At 42.0% G+C, this 17,183-nt stretch overlaps 1 long non-coding RNA gene across 2 annotated transcripts in view; it reads left to right on the top strand.

Moving 5' to 3' along the window:
* The window catches only part of LOC141085873 (uncharacterized), a 136,893-nt gene extending 122,145 nt beyond the window's left edge, over positions 1-14,748 (top strand). For both annotated transcript variants that reach the window (XR_012231432.1, XR_012231431.1), the window contains exons 2-4: positions 13,433-13,761; positions 14,152-14,296; positions 14,529-14,748. This is a non-coding gene — a long non-coding RNA (uncharacterized lncRNA). The remainder of the gene's footprint in view (positions 1-13,432; positions 13,762-14,151; positions 14,297-14,528) is intronic.
* The last annotated feature ends 2,435 nt before the right edge of the window (positions 14,749-17,183 follow it).

Below are 17,183 nucleotides of genomic sequence, written 5' to 3'. Positions count from 1 at the left end.
AGTATGCATGTAGTATATATGTAGTATGCATGTTGCATGTGTGTAGTATATATGTAGTATGTATGTATCATGTATGTAGTATGCATGTTGCAAGCATGTAGTATATATGTAGTATGCATGTTGCATGCATGTAGTATATATGTAGTATGCATGTTGCATGCATGTAGTATATATGTAGTATGCATGTTGCATGCATGTAGTATATATATTGTATATATGTATGTTGCATGCATGTGGTATATATGTAGTATGTATGTTGCATGCATGTAGTATATATGTAGTATGTATGTTGCATGTAGTATATATGCATGTTGCATGCATGTAGTATATATGTAGTATGCATGTAGTATATATGTAGTATGTATGTAGTATGCATGTTGTATGCATGTGGTATATATGTAGTATATATGTATGTTGCATGCATGTAGTATATATATAGTATATATGTAGTATGCATGTTGCATGTATGTAGTATATATGTAGTATGTATGTATCATGTATGTAGTATGCATGTTGCAAGCATGTAGTATATATATTATATGTATGTTTCATGCATGTAGTATATATGTGGCATATATGTAGTATGCATGTTGCATGCATGTAGTATATATGTAGTATGCATGTAGTATATATGTAGTATGCATGTTGCATGTATGTAGTATATATGTAGTATGTATGTATCATGTATGTAGTATGCATGTTGCAAGCATGTAGTATATATATTGTATGTATGTATGTTGCATGCATGTAGTATATATGTGGTATATATGTAGTATGCATGTTGCATGCATGTGGTATATATGTAGTATGCATGTTGCATGCATGTAGTATATATTTAGTATGTTTAGTATGCATGTTGCATGCATGTAGTATATATGTAGTATGTATGTAGCATGCAGCATGTATGTAGTATGTATGTAGCATGTAGTATGTATGTAGTATGTTGTTTTTTTTTACATTCAACACATTAGCCGGATGATGGGACTACTACTGTTCCATCATTGGCTTCTGTGTCAATCACCGTCATGGTAGCAGGCATCGCCTGATGGGACTTGTAGTCCCATCGGACGATGCCTGCAGAGACCCCCGCAGCCTGCACAGACCCCCGGACAGTCGGCACAGACCCCCGGACAGTCGGCACAGACCACCGGCAGGCCGGTACAGACCCCCGGCAGTCCGCACAGACCCCCGGGCAGTCGGCACAGTCCCCCGGACAGTCGGCACAGACCACCGGCAGGCCGGCACAGCCCCCCGGCAGGCCGGTACAGACCCCCGGCAGTCTGCACAGACCCCCGGGCAGTCGGCACAGACCCCCGGGCAGTCGGTACAGACCCCCGGGCAGGCCGGTACAGACCCCCCGGGCAGTCGGCACAGACCCCCTGGAAGGCCCGAACTGATGGCGCATCATGATGTGCACAGACCGCGCATCATGATGATGTCATTTCGGCAGCCAATCAGAGCCACAACAGTGGCTCATTGCATTATGGGAACTTCCGATTCCGATATTGAAAAAATATCGGTACTCGGTATCGGAATTCCGATACAGCGAATATCGGCCGATACCCGATATTTGCAGTATCGGAATGCTCAACACTAGTCATGACCAAATTTTCAAACAGAACATCTGAGGTGAGAAATGCCGTTTTCCCCTCATCCCCTTCCCGAATGCGGATCAGGTTATATGCTCCCCTGAGATCAAGTTGAGAGAACAACTTAGCCCCAGACAATTGGATATAAAGATCTGGAATGAGTGGGAGAGGATAGGTATTTCTCACCGTAATTTTATTTAGTTCCCGGAAATCGAGGCATGGGTGTAAATCACCATCTTTTTTCTTAACAAAAAAAGGAATCCAGCGGCCACAGGTGAGACAGAGGGATGGATGTGGCCTTTACGTAGACTATCAGAGATATAGTTTTTCATAGCAGTATGTTCTGGGCCAGAAAGATTGTACAAACGGGCTTTGGGCAATTTTGAATCCGGAATAAGATTAATCGTACAATTATAAGGATGATGTGGTGGCAAGACCTCAGCCTCTTTTTCAGAGAACATGTCCCCAAAATCTTTCAGGTACTCCGGAATACCCTCCTGATTAATGGCAGACACAAAAACAGTAGAAAGACAACCATTGGAACAATTAGGACCCCATTTAACAATATCACGAGATCCCCAGTCTATAACAGGATTATGCCTCTGTAACCAGGGGAACCCCAACTCCAGTCCCGCAGGAAGATTATTCATAACATAACATCCAATAAATTTTATACCAGGCTATTTGCGCTCCCGTAGGTGTAGGAGCGCAAATAGCCTGGTATAAAATTTATTGGATAACATTCCTATGGTTACTTGGTCTGAGTGACTTACTAGCTACCAGGGATTTGCAGCATACCGACCACAGAAGAAATCCACCTTTGAACACCTAATGGTCCTAAGTGATCTATATGCAAGATATCAAGATTTATAAAAGGTGAGTGACACCTATATTCACCTACCATCTAATTATACATTTACATTTAGATCGGTGCACTTTCTTTCTTCCCTACCCTTTTACCAGAAACTTCATAACATAACACGAAATTTGTTCCTGGTGCAAGGAACCCACCTTGAGGAGGAACTCCTCAGAGACAGACTTTAAAAACATTTTGAGTAGTGTTGAGCATTCCGATACCGCAAGTATCGGGTATCGGCCGATACTTGCTGTATCGGAATTCCGATACCGACTTCCGATATTTTTTCAATATCGGAAGTCGGCATCGGAATCGGAAGTTCAAAGTTGATTGACAGCCTGACGTCATCATGATGCGCGGTGTGTGCGCATCATGATGCGCCGTCATTTCGGGCCTTCCGGGGGTCTCTGCCGGCCTGCCGGGGGGCTGTGCCGGCCTGCCGGGGGGCTGTGTGGACTGCCCGGGGTCTGTACCGGCCTGCCGGGGGGCTGTGCCGGCCTGCCGGTGGTCTGTGCACCCTGTGGGGGTCTGTACCGGCCTGCCGGGGGGCTGTGCCGGCCTGCCGGTGGTCTGTGCACCCTGTGGGGGTCTGTACCGGCCTGCCGGGGGGCTGTGCTGATGTCCGGGGGTCTGTGCACGCATCGTCCGATGGGACTACAAGTCCCATCTGGCGATGCCTGCTACCATGACAGTGATTGACACATTAGCCAATGATGGGACAGTAGTAGTCCCATCATCCGGCTAATGTGTTAAATGTTAAAAAAAAAAAAAATACTACATAAATACTACATGCATGCTACATACATACTACATGCTACATACATACTACATACATACTACATACATACATACTACATAACACATATATACTACATACATACTACATACATACTACATACATACTACATGCATGCTACATACATACTACATGCTACATACATACTACATATATACTACATGCATGCTACATACATGCTACATACATACTACATGCTACATACATACTACATGCATGCAACATACATGCTACATACATACTACATGCTACATACATACTACATATATACTACATACATACTACATACATACTACATGCATGCTACATACTACATGCATGCTACATACATACTACATATATACTACATGCATGCTACATACATACTACATGCTACATACATACATATATACTACATACATACTACATACATACTACATGCTACATACATACTACATATATACTACATGCATGCTACATACATACTGCATGCTACATGCATGCTACATACATACTACATACATACTACATGCTACATACATACCACATATATACTACATACATACTACATACAATACATTCATACAATACATACATAGACATACAGTACATATAACATAGAGTAACATACTTACCAATACTTGTCACATTGTTCCCCGAAGCCATTGTCTTTTACGGAATAAATATTAACATAACAAACCACAAAAATACTCACCCACGATCCGAAGCAGTCCACGAGTGTGTCCCACGACGATCTTGGGTAGAGAACTGCAGCATCAGCTGTTGCTGCCGTTCTCTACCGGCTGCAGGAATCCAATGACGGAAGGTAGGTATCCTTCCGCACTGTATTCCTCCGCCACTTAAAAAAAAAAAAAAAGTCCCTAGTCTCACTTTATGCCATTGCTGCGTGGGAATTTCCCACACAGCAATGGCATAAAGTGAGACTAGGGACTTTTTTTTTTTTAAGTGGCGGAGGAATACAGTGCGGAAGGATACCTACCTTCCGTCATTGGATTCCTGCAGCCCGTAGAGAATGGCAGCAACAGCTGATGCTGCAGTTCTCTACCCAAGATCGTCGTGGGACACACTCGTGGACTGCTTCGGATCGTGGGTGAGTATTTTTGTGGTTTGTTATGTTAATATTTATTCTGTAAAAGACAATGGCTTTGGGGAACAATGTGACAAGTATTGGTAAGTATGTTACTCTATGTTATATGTACTGTATGTCTATGTATGTATTGTATGAATGTATTGTATGTAGCATGTATGTAGTATGTATGTAGCATGTAGTATGTATGTAGCATGCATGTAGTATGTATGTAGTATGTATGTAGCATGCATGTAGTATATATGTAGTATGTAGCATGTAGTATGTATGTAGCATGCATGTAGTATATATGTAGTATGTAGCATGCAGTATGTATGTAGCATGCATGTAGTATATATGTAGTATGTATGTAGCATGTAGTATGTATGTAGTATATATGTGGTATGTATGTAGCATGTAGTATGTATGTAGCATGCATGTAGTATGTATGTAGCATGCATGTAGTATATATGTAGTATGTATGTAGCATGTAGTATGTATGTAGCATGTAGTATGTATGTAGCATGCATGTAGTATATATGTAGTATGCATGTAGCATATATGTAGTATGTATGTAGCATGTAGTATGTATGTAGCATGTAGTATGTATGTAGCATGCATGTAGTATATATGTAGTATGTATGTAGCATGTAGTATGTATGTAGCATGTAGTATGTATGTAGCATGTAGTATGTATGTAGCATGCATGTAGTATATATGTAGTATGTATGTAGCATATATGTAGTATGTATGTATGTAGCATGTAGTATATATGTAGTATGCATGTTGCATGCATGTAGTATATATGTAGTATGTATGTTGCATGTAGTATATATGTAGTATGTATGTTGCATGTAGTATATATGTAGTATGAATGCAGCATGTATGTAGTATGCATGTTGTATGTATGTAGCATGTAATTTTTTTTTTTTTTTTTTACATTCAACACATTAGCCGGATGATGGGACTACTACTGTCCCATCATTGGCTAATGTGTCAATCACTGTCATGGTAGCAGGCATCGCCCGATGGGACTTGTAGTCCCATCGGACGATGCCTGCACAGACCCCCGAAGCCTGCACAGCCCCCCGGCAGGCCGGCACAGCCCCCCGGAGCCTGCACAGCCCCCCGGCAGGCCGGCACAGCCCCCCGGCAGGACGGCACAGCCCACCGGAGCCTGCACAGCCCCCCGGCAGGCCGGCACAGCCCCCCGGCAGGCCGACACAGCCCCCCGGCAGGCCGGCACAGACCACCGTAGCCTGCACAGACCCCCTGGCAGGCCGGCACAGCCCCCCGAAAGGCCCGTACAGACCCCAGAGAGGCTGTACAAGGGAAAAACAGGATTTTTCTTATTCCGATACCGGAAGTCCCATAGACTTGAATGGGACTTCCGGTATCGGAATCGGCGATACCGATACTTTTTTTTAAGATCGGCCGATCCATTCCGATCCGATACTTTGAAGTATCGGACGGTATCGCTCAACTCTAATTTTGAGCCAACGGTGTCTTATCAATGGCAATGTTATGGATGGGAGTCTCTAGCCTAACTGTCCCTAACTTTAACTTGGACACCAGGCTAGAGTCAATGAAGTTCATGGAAGATCCACAGTCCACAAATGCTGAAGTGAATGCGTTACCACCTCCATAGCACAGTTTCACCTCTAACAAAATTAACTTGGAAGCTTGTTAATCGATGGACAAGAGGGTCAGTCCTTCTTCCAATGTCCCAGATCTCCACAAATAAAGCATAATTTCCCATCATGTCATCGTTTCCTCTCCTTCTCCTTGAGGTTGTTGGCACCAACCTCTATGGTCTCCGTAAACAGCATCACCTCTGACTTAGCAGGCAATACAGGAATCTCTCTCTGGATAACTCCTCTTTCCCAAAATCTCCAGTCCATACGAACAGCCTGGGTCATGGCCTCCTCCAGGGAACTGGGTGGAGGATGGAGGGCCAGAGCATCCTTAAAATGATCCAAAAGTCCTCTCCTGAACTGACATCTCAAAGCCATCTAAACTCAGAACAATACCATTCAGCAGTGAGTTTACTCTGGGAGAGACCCATGATCACATCCTCTGCCACCCTGACCTGGTCTGGTTCGTTCATCAAATACAAGTCCTAAGGCCTCAAAGAATCTTTCCACAGACACACATTCAGGGGCAGTAGCAGGTAAAGAGAAAGCCCACAATTGAGGTCCCTCTCGAAGTAAGGAAATAATTATCCCCACCCGCTGCCTCTCATCTCCAGAGGATCGGGGTCTAAGAGAGCACAGCAGCTTACAACTCTCCCTGAAAATACAGAACTTCTCCTTTTCTCCGGACAAGGTATCTGGGAGCCTGACCGTAGGTTCAGGAGAGTGCAGCGAAACATCCACAGTGTCAGAGTGCTTACAGACAGATTGGGAAATAGAACCCTGAATAAATTTAACCGTCTCAAAAAGCTCCCTCTGTAGTTGGTTATGAAAAGAAGCAAGAGCTCTATGTTCCACTAACAAATTCTGCATAATTTGGGTCAGATTTGACATCTGATGTGCAAGAGTGTGCAGCGGATCCATAAGGAGCAAAGCAAAGAAAAAACTGTCAGTTATAATATCACGCTGCTGCAAATGCAGGTAGAAGGTAGCTCCGCTAGGGGATGAAAGAGTGGAGAGAGGTCCAGCACACAGATGAAGCAGACCTGCAATGCAGCAGCGAAGCTACCACCAGATGGCAGCAGAGAAGTCAAACAAACCGGGTCAAATCCTAGGTTGTAGCGCAGTACCAAAGGAATTAGCAAACTCTGGGTCAGAGACAAGCCAGGGGATCGGTAGCGGTCAGGAGAGGATATGCCAGAGACCAGAGACAAAAGCAGGGCAGGGACCAAGCCGAGTTCAAGTACCAAGAAGTCCAGACACAAAGGGGACACACAGAGTTGGAACAGGGAGCAGGGAATAAGAGAGACACGGGTTGAGTCAGGAATAACAGCAGGACAAATCAGGGTGTAACAGAGTCAGCTACTCACGCCGTAGGCACAACTATAACTGACATCGCCTGCAGGAAGTAGCCACGATAAATAGCAAACCTGAACCCAGAAAGAGGCTGAGAAAGATTAACCCCTGAAATGATCATGACATATTGTACTTCCATTTGGATCTTCACTGCCTACCAGCAGTGTGGATATGCCACATTTGGCTCCTTTTTTTGCTTTTCTTTATTGAACAGGCAGTAGTGCCTCAGAGAGCTGATGATGTTGTTGTGAAGCTGGCGCATGCACACTTCGGGACTTTGCTTTACCCTAGGGCAGAGCAAGGCGCGACTGCACAGGTCTTTGATTCAACTGCGCAGGTGCGATACTTAGAGCACTGTGTGGATGACATAGGAGACATCATTCGCATCCATCAGGTTAGAAGAGGCGGGGTATGCTGGGCAGAGGAGGCACCAAGCTCGATTCAGAGACACCCATAGGACTGGACTCTTCAATTTGCATATAGTGCAGGACATGAAAAAAATACTTTTCAGAGGTATACAGATGCACCTATCAGGGACTAAAGGGGTTATAGGTTTATAATGGACAAAAAAAAATAGCTTTTATTAATTTTTTGCATTCTATGAATGCAGCTTTTCTGCATATCTGCCTTCATGTTTACAGAATTGATGTGTTCAGATTCAGAGCCATGTGTTTCCACTCTCTCAGGGATCTTCTTCTTCTTCTTGCTAACCTACAGTCAGTAGAAAGCAGGATCTGACAACATAGTGTTTGAAGTCTGTAACCATGGAGACACATGGGTGTGCACGGGATCTGTTTTCAATAACTGATATAGACTGTTTGCATATTGACTTTTCTTTTCACTTTATATACTAAGTGACAATTCAAATTTGGTGAAAAGTACAAAACTTTAAATATTACTGTTTTTTAATGCCTTTTGTGTAAAATATTGAGAAAAAGAGAGAGAAAAAGGGCTCCTTGAGTAGATCAAAGAAATAGATGATTCAGTAATAGGAGACTGAATTACTCTCCTAAAACAGTAAACACTCAGTAAAGTAAGAGTTAATTCCTCAATACGACTTTTGTTAAAGGGGCTTTACACATAGCGATATCGCTAGCGATATCGCTAGCGATATCGCTAAAGCGTCACCGATTTTGTGACGCAGCAGCGATATCGCTACGTGTGATACTTACCTCCGACCGGCTCCCCCGCTGGCTATCGCTGATTGTGCGAGATCGTCCATGTCCATTTCTCGTCGTCGGCTTCCTGCTGGCGCCGACGAGCGAGCTACGGACGCGGGCGGAAGACGGCGGTCATCGCTTCGTCTGAAAGGTAAGTACGACCGCCGAGCATCACTACATCCCTGGTGAAATCTGCCTGTGTGGCAGCTCACTAGCAACCATTTAGCGATGCACCAGCGATCCTGACCGGGTCGTATCGTGGTCGGGATCGCTGGTGCATCGTTAAATGTAAAGGGGCCTTTACGTTTGCTGGTTCCTGGACCCATGAGTGCCGAAACGAAAGACCTTAAAAATGTAGGAAAATAGCCGTGTCTTGTGAGCACCGCCATGGATATAAATTGCTTTATTGAAGCTACATGTTTCGGAATTGATTGGATGCCTTCATCAGGCATGCATACCTGCCGAAGGTGTCCATTCGACTCCGAAATACGTAAGTTTAAAAACGTAATTTATCTTACCTCCTCTGGATTATCCACATCCGTGGCGGCGCTCACAAGACACCTATCATGCCGCTGCAATGCAGGTAAGTGCAGACTCCACAAGATGGCAGTAGAGTGGAAGCAGGACTGCACATAAACAGAGCTGGCCTGCAGTGCAGCAGCAAGACTATCACAGGTAGCAGTAGAATAGTCAAACAAGCCGGGTCAAATCCTAGACTGTAGCGCAGTATCAAAGGAATAAGCAAACTCACGGTCAGAGACAAGCCAGGTAATCAGCGACTGTAGGAAGCAGATAAGACAAAAGACAAAAGACAGAAGTAGGTCAGGATGCAAGCAAGGTCAAAACCAGGGAGTCAGCACACTAAAGGGAAACACTGAGTCAGGACGGGAACAGGGGAAAACAGAGACATGGGATCAGAGTCAGCTACAGCAGCACTAGGCAAAAACTATAACTGACATTGCCTGCAGGAAGTAGTGGTGATAAATAGCAACCCTGTACCCAGGGTGAGGCTGAGAAAGGTTAACCCCTACACGATCAGACCGGGAAAAGGAAAAATAGGACTCAAACTCCGGTCTGGATCATGACAACACCACTATTTTTCTACATATTCATTGTACAAAATATTGACCCTTAAACAATCGACACTGTATAATTTATTAGTTGGCCAAAAATCTGTCTAAAATGATACTTTTCAATATTCATTTGTAGTCTTGAATTCTGCGGTGCAGATAATGATTCTGCTTTTGGGATGCAATTTTCCCTCATTACTGCAATTACTTAAAATATTTGGCTTTTTAAGCATTTTCCAAACTTGTTACTCAGTCATGTTATAATTACTAATGCCAGAGGTACATTTTTTGAATAGCTTTACATCCACAAAATGCATTTTCTAATAGACCTGTTAGTGACTGCGGTGTAGCAGCTCTCCCTCTAAATTAACAATCTCATGCAAATTAGGTAAGGGGGAACTAATATAAGTTGGGTTAATTACTATAGCTCAAGTTTAGCTCAACAGCTCTTAATTCTAACTTTCAAAGGCTACACAAACCAATTTTGTGCTCTTAGAATATAATGAGCAGTCTTTACTCTGTAATCAGTTCTCCCAGTGTTTCCAGTAGCTGTCTAATACAGCGTGCCTTTGAAGTCTGGAAAGATCTAACATAATTGAAGAAATGTCGAACTGCTTGACTTGATGGAGGGGAAAAATAAAAGAACGAAACATTAATCAGACGTGTGCATCTCAATTAAGCCAATTAAAATTATCACAGACAGGGCTGCATACAGCAATAGGTAGCTTTAGCACTTGAATATATTATACACTTTCACCTGGTCTGTCCATGTTATAAATAGACTATAAAGATTGGAAAGCTTAAGCCCTGAGGGTCACATAAAATATATTCTAAATTAGTAGATACCCTTTTTATATTCCTATGCTGGTTGTACAAATACAAGGTGATGCAATTTAGTTCACTCGAATTTGCAGTAATATATCACTAGGGGGCATGTGTTTGGTAGAAGAAAATCTTGAATTGTACCATAGAGCATTATGTTCTTTAATCTGCTGACTTTTATAAAATCTGTTTCCGGTTTGGCATTACCCATGGAATATATTTTTAAGTTGCTTAAAATAAAATTCCTTAACATTGTTATATCTTTACCTAGATGTGCTCTGGTGACATTTCCTGTGCCACTGCAACATTCATTTTGCAGGTGGTGCAGGTGATGGAGAAGACAGCATTACTGATATGAATGGATGGCTCAGGTGCTGTCCGACTAAAAAAGCATATGGTTGTGACTAGTGGTGCCACACAGCCAAGAAAATTGTGTGTGTGCTGATCAGCTGCCCAGGAGTTGTAACCTGCTTCCTGGTATGGCTTATGGGGCTGTACCATGCCTTATTTAATCTCCAGCAGTCTGTTGAGACTTGCCAGTTATTATTTGGTTAACCTTATATTCTGATGCTATTTGTCTGCTGATCTCTTATTCCTGACCTATCTTGATTCAGACCTCTTATTCTATAAACTCTCTCCTGACTTTGACTGTGGCTTGTCTAACTTTTCTCTTGACTAACTTTCTGGTATCTGATTTATTGTTTTGACTACAGTTTTGTTTTCTAATTCTATCCTTTGTTTTGTTCCTCCAGTTACGCACCTGGCTAATTTGATGTCTCTTTCATTAAGCTTTCTCCTCCAGACAGCAGCTACTCTTTGAACACAACCCAAGGTGCCCTGTTATAAGTCCTAATTTCTTTACAGGTGGTTAAAGGCTGGAAGTTGAGGTTCCTCTGGCAACTGCTAGCTGTAGTGGCTAGTGCCAAGTCTGTCCAAAGTTGCCTTTTAGCTGAGAGCCTGAAACAGACATAACTAATATTTTGTAATCAGGATCTGATCTTTTTATCTGTTATAAATTTGTGCATCATCTGCGCAATGGAACATTGAGAAATGACATATAGAAAACAGTAGGGTTCTTTATTATAATCCTACAGGCTGTGCATGAGGCAAATATAGTTGTTGAATAATACCTTCTCTTGCACGTCAGAAAATATACTGCTTATTACTGAAATATGTCAGATCCCATGTTTGTGTCTCACTTTCATTCAATAAGTAAAGCAAAGAGTAACATTTAGTAAATCAGTGAGTTTTGTAACCAAGAGAATTCATCCAACAGGTTGTTTGGTGTGAAATATGTAAAGGCAAAAAATATAAACAAATAAATAAACCTAAACCAAAAATAGTTTGTTTTTATATTTGCATCACAGAAAAAATTCTATAAATGATGTATATCCAAGAATTATTGTTTCTCCTTGCAGAGATTGACATGCTAAGCATGCCGAGATGAGAAGACTTAAAGCCGCAATGCTCCTCTGGGAAATATGCAAATTGTCTCTTGAGGACTAGAACTCTAGTGCCATCTATTGGAGGTAGCAATCCTAAAAGTCAATGTTGACCCTTTAACGAGCCTTGTCACATGACTTAGGATAAGAAACCAACCATAAGGCTCTTTCTGGCTTGGTCATTAATTGGATAATAATAGATCATTTATAAATTGTAAGCTTGCGTGTAGGGCCCTCACTCCTCCTGAAACTGTTGAACTACTGTATATAGTCGATTATAAGCCAATCTGAGTATAACCCGAGGTACCTAGTTTTACCACAAAAAACTGGGAAAACATATTGACTCGTGTATAAGCCTGGTATGCATTGTCCCCTCATCCCCATCCTTGTATGCACGGCCTCCTTATACCAATCCTGGTATGCATGACTCCCCATCCCTATCCTGGACTGCATGGCTCCTCATCCCTATCCTGGTCTGCATGGCTCCTCATCCCTATCCTGGTATGCATGGTCCCCATAAGAAAAACATTAAAAAAATCCATCCTGCTTACCTTCCCTGTGTTCCCACACAGTGTCTAGTTCTGGTGCCAGCAGCTGCAGCTGCGGGGCGATCTCGTGTGCCCGGTACTTAAGGGAATGAATATTCACTGCCCTCCATGGAGGGCAGTGAATATTCATTCCCTTAAGTAGCGGGCACATGGGATCACCTGACCACTGCAGGAAGCCGGTGGCTGCGACTACTGTGCCCGCTATTAAAGAAAAATGAATATTCACTGCCATTACAGTGAATTTTAATTTCTCTTTAGCAGTGGCCACAGGCTTTAGTCGCAGCAGCCGGCTCGTGCCTCCTGTGAACTGCTGCTCTGCCGTTGTCGCTCCCCCTCCATCTTCTGTTACCCTCAGTTGAGTAAAGCCAAGGGGAGCATTTTCAGCACACAAAAAATGTGCTGAAAAACTCGGGTTATACTCGAGTATGTACGGTATGTGTTATTTTATATTTTTTTATTGCATGCACATGTCCCCACTAAATTGTAAAGTGCTGCAGAATGTCTTGGTGCAATACAAATACAATAATAATAATAATAATAATAATAATAATAATAATGACTTTCACCAATGTTCTTATCTGCAGTTATGGACAGTCTCCTGGATATAAATTACACGATACAAATTGGCCTACCAGTTGTGAAAACAAGCCATATATACACTTTATCCTTCAGTCTGACATATACACGCCATGTCCTTATAATTACTAATAATTTGTAACAAGTGTTAATTGATAAACAGCTCCCTATGGTAGCTTAATTAAAGCTGTACAATTGCCGGGCGATTTACAGCTGGGATTGATCTCAATTAGTCAACAAAATCTGTGTAGTCTGTTCAAAGAGGAATAAGGAAATTTGGTCTACGGAGGCTTTGGGGATTTTGTCTCGCAGGCTGTACAGCTCACTTTTTAAACAAGTGAAATAAAATTACAAGTACACCAGTTTTGTTTGCTCTGTATCATACCTCCTTTAACAGTGTTTACATTATATCCTTTCATTTGCAGTTTTTTCTTTATTGTCAAAGTGCCGAACAATAGACTGGATTTTTTTTTCTTTTTATTTCATATTTCTTTTTTTTTTTTGTTTTGGCTTATTACAGTAAGGATGAAGAGACGCCATTGTAATTCCAAGCTGCTGTGTACGTTTTTAAGATAACATTTTGAAAAGACTTAAAAGCTCCGAAAAATGCAAAACAGTCGGTAAATGACACTTTTGATCTTGGAATGATCTGTTTAAAACCTGTCAGTAGGCATCGCTAATTATAAAACACCACGAGAGAGATGACAGAAGCGGGGGGCTTGGAAAACTAGGAGGCATGCTGATCAAGAGGACCGTCATCCACGCTAAAGAACAATTCACCAGTCTTTTATCAATTAGACAGATAGTAAGGAGGAAAAGTAAGGATTCCCCAATTGCCCGAGAGGAACAGTAAGTGTCATTTGTGTTAAAATGAGATCACAGACTGGATACAAACAGCTGCCAAAGCAGTCATTAAGTTGTTTGCAAATAAATAATGGATTTTTGTAGCAACTGAAAATACTGTTATAAACAAGCGAGGAGGCCATTTTTTCACTAAGTATGAATTTAAGATTTGCACTAGATCTGTAAGATGTCAGTACACAAGGTAGTTCATGCAAACCAACCATCGTAGCTCTGTTCTTCTTTTGAATGTCTATCATGGCGTCCTCCTGATAACAAGTTAAATATTCCTTCTGACTTTCCATGGAACTTTCCCATTTCTGCACATAATTAAAAACGCTGCATAAGTCACTGGAGTGAGTATTGCGTACATAATTCTGCTACTTTGTTTTCTTAAAGGGGTTGTATGAAGAGCTTCTATTGAGGAGCCCACCTTTCCTTTGCCTTCTGGCTTTTTGCGCCTGAAGATGGCAGCCCCTCCCAGGAAGCACATGCAAAACGCGCGTTGGGGCTGACAGCATTGGACCCTTAGTGGAGACCATGGGTAAGACCTGTGCTACATAGTTTTATCTGTTAAAGAGATATACACCATTTAAACCTGGTCCATTTCTCCATAAATATTCTGCATAATAAAATTTATGAATTTTTATCTGGGACTTTTGTTGTTCTAATTTTCCTTGGTGTTTCTGATCATTATGGGAGTGTCCCGTGTTACCCATGCCCTCTTCACCACTTGGTATAGGGTATGACTTGTTATACTATGTTTTCTGTTCTAGCGATCGTGTTTAGATTTGCACTTCTGTGCGCTCACCAATGTTCTTAGCAGAGGCAGGTTTTCCTTTGGAAAAGCTGGAAAAGGGGACGGGCACTGAAACTGGCGGAATCAGAGCGGCGCTTGCAAGGTCTATAGCATACAACCTGCAACGACTAGGGAACCTTGGCAAAGAGTTGTACACTACAGAATTAAGAATGCCTTCATACTTGAAAACAGAGAGGATTTTTGATAACAGGTAAATTACAAAGTTTGTAAAAGCACTTTGCAACATGAGACAACCTCTTTAAAGGGACTGCAAAATCAGAAAATGAGCTATTGTTCTATTTAGATTTTTTATATTAAATGTATTTTGTTAAAAATTTTAATTCTTTTTTTAATTCATTTCCAACATTAAAAAAAATTAAGAAAAAAAATTTAGAAATTTTTACACTGTCCTTTAGGCCTAATATTAGCATCTCATGTAGTGTTCTTTTCAACAGACACATGGAGATATACAGCAATAGATTCACTCTGACTGATTTCTGCAAGTGAGCTTTCTAGGCATGCTCTGATCAGGGCAAAAGTCATTGCGAAAGGAGGAGGAGATGAGCTGTGATCATTGCCAAAATAATTGTGAATAGTTGGTTTTGACTTTGGCCACGTCTCTACTGTATAATAGACATGTTACATGCCATTGCAATAATAATGACTGCTAAAAAAAATGTGTAAAAACCAGAAGAAGGAGTCTAGTATTAGGCTTGGTGGCCTGCGTGAAAATTGCTACATTTCTGTTTTTTTTCTATTTTATATTAAATATAGTGATGTGAAAAATAAAAAAATATATATTATACAAAAATGTTATAGCCTGGACAATAGGTCTATTTTCTGAAACACATTCCCTTTAGGAATTTTCTATTGGGATGTACCCATGAATGTGTGAAGCTTCCATGGAGTAAAAATAAATTAGTAAATAAATTCTAAAATTAATTTGAACTAATCAGGATGAGTTGGAAAACAGACACAATATACCGTAGCTGGTATGGTTTTACGACATGCCAGTATAAACAGAACATTAATGATTATGATGATTTCCTACTTGTGTGCTGTTTACTGACTATTGTATGTATTTTTCTTGTTCAAACATAATCAGAGAAAAAACATGGGCAAATCAGTCTATTAAGTAATGTTAGTCATACAGTTCAGATAGCTGTTAGTAAACCTTTGATCAGACGAGCTGACCCCCATACACATGTACTTGTGTTCAGACATTATTGCATTGGTACACAACAGGGCCGGACTGGGACTAAAATTCAGCCCTGGCATTTGAAGTTACACAGGCCCACTAGTCACATGGTGACTATATAATATCTTTGTACACTTGTAGTTTACAAGAAGTGAGAAGAGATTAACACGACTATATAACATGTAGTCACAGCTGTGCCCAGTATTTCAGCTCAGTCCTATTTATTGCTTTTAGGTACAGTACTCCTCCCAAATCTCTGTCCCCTTTTGTATGCATGATTACAGAATTCCTGGCAGAACTGCTCTCTATTGGGCAACCAGACCCCCTGGTCATAGCCGCCCCTATCATACCTCCCAACTTTTGAAGAAGGGAAAGATGGACAAAGACTGCGGCGCGCATAGCGCGCCGCTGCAAATTTTGGCCATGCCCAGCCACATTCATTTCACAACTAGTCACACCCATGTCCACACCTAATCGCACCCATTTAGCACTGCTGATCACACTGACTGGTACTGAGGGCACAGTGGCTGGCATTATGGGCACACTGACTGGCACTAAGGAAGAGAGAAAACAGAGAGAGAGAGAAAAAAGAAAACAGAGAGAGCGAGAAAGAAAGGGGAAAGAAAGAACAGTGAGAGACAAAGAAAGAACAGTGAGAGACAGAGAAAGAACAGAGAGAGAAAGAAAGAGGGGAAAGAAAGAAAGAACAGAGAGAGACAGAGAAAGAACAGAGAGAGAAAGAAAGAAGTAAAGAAAAGAAAGAAAGAACAGAGAGAAAGAGAGGAAAGAAAAAGAAAGAAAGAGGGGAAGAAAGAACAGAGAGAGAAAAAAGAAAGATTAGAGAGAGAAAGAAAGAACAGAGAGAGAAAGAAAGAACAGAGAGAGAAAGAAAATGAGGGAAAGACAGAACAGAGAATGAAAGAACAGAGAAAGAAAGAAAAAGAGAGAAAGAAATAAAGAAAGATTCTACAAAGATACTATAGCAGCCCGGCTCCCATTGTAGTGCCCACCTGAGCCTCCCGGTGCAGGATCTATCATGATCCGCTCACATGGCCGGCATCCCCGATTCCAAAGCGATCCTGCTGTCTGTGCTGTCGGAGGAGGACACGGTGATGGATCTGAAGCATTCCTGGTTCCGTCACAATCTCCTCAAGAAATTCTCATTTCCGGTCAGCTTCCAGCACATCACTTCAGGTGGAACGTCATATGTGTGTTTTAAAATGCTCCTCGGGGCTCCGCCGTGTACGCCTGTGTCCGTGGGAAAAGCCCGCTTTGTATGCTTTGTACACACTTGGCTCCACTCCGTACATCCCGTACACATATGGCTCCACTCCATACACACGGCACCACTCCGTCCACCTCGTACACGCGCGGCTCCTCTCCGTACACCTCGTACACACACGGCTCCTCTCCGTACACCTCGTACACGCGTGG

The sequence above is a fragment of the Dendrobates tinctorius genome, unplaced genomic scaffold (assembly GCF_039654945.1).
Source record: "Dendrobates tinctorius isolate UK_male_01 unplaced genomic scaffold, ASM3965494v1 ptg000029l, whole genome shotgun sequence".
NCBI lineage: Eukaryota > Metazoa > Chordata > Amphibia > Anura > Dendrobatidae > Dendrobates > Dendrobates tinctorius.
The sequence above is the reverse complement of the archived record's forward strand: the minus strand, read 5'-3'. Positions and strand labels throughout refer to the sequence as shown.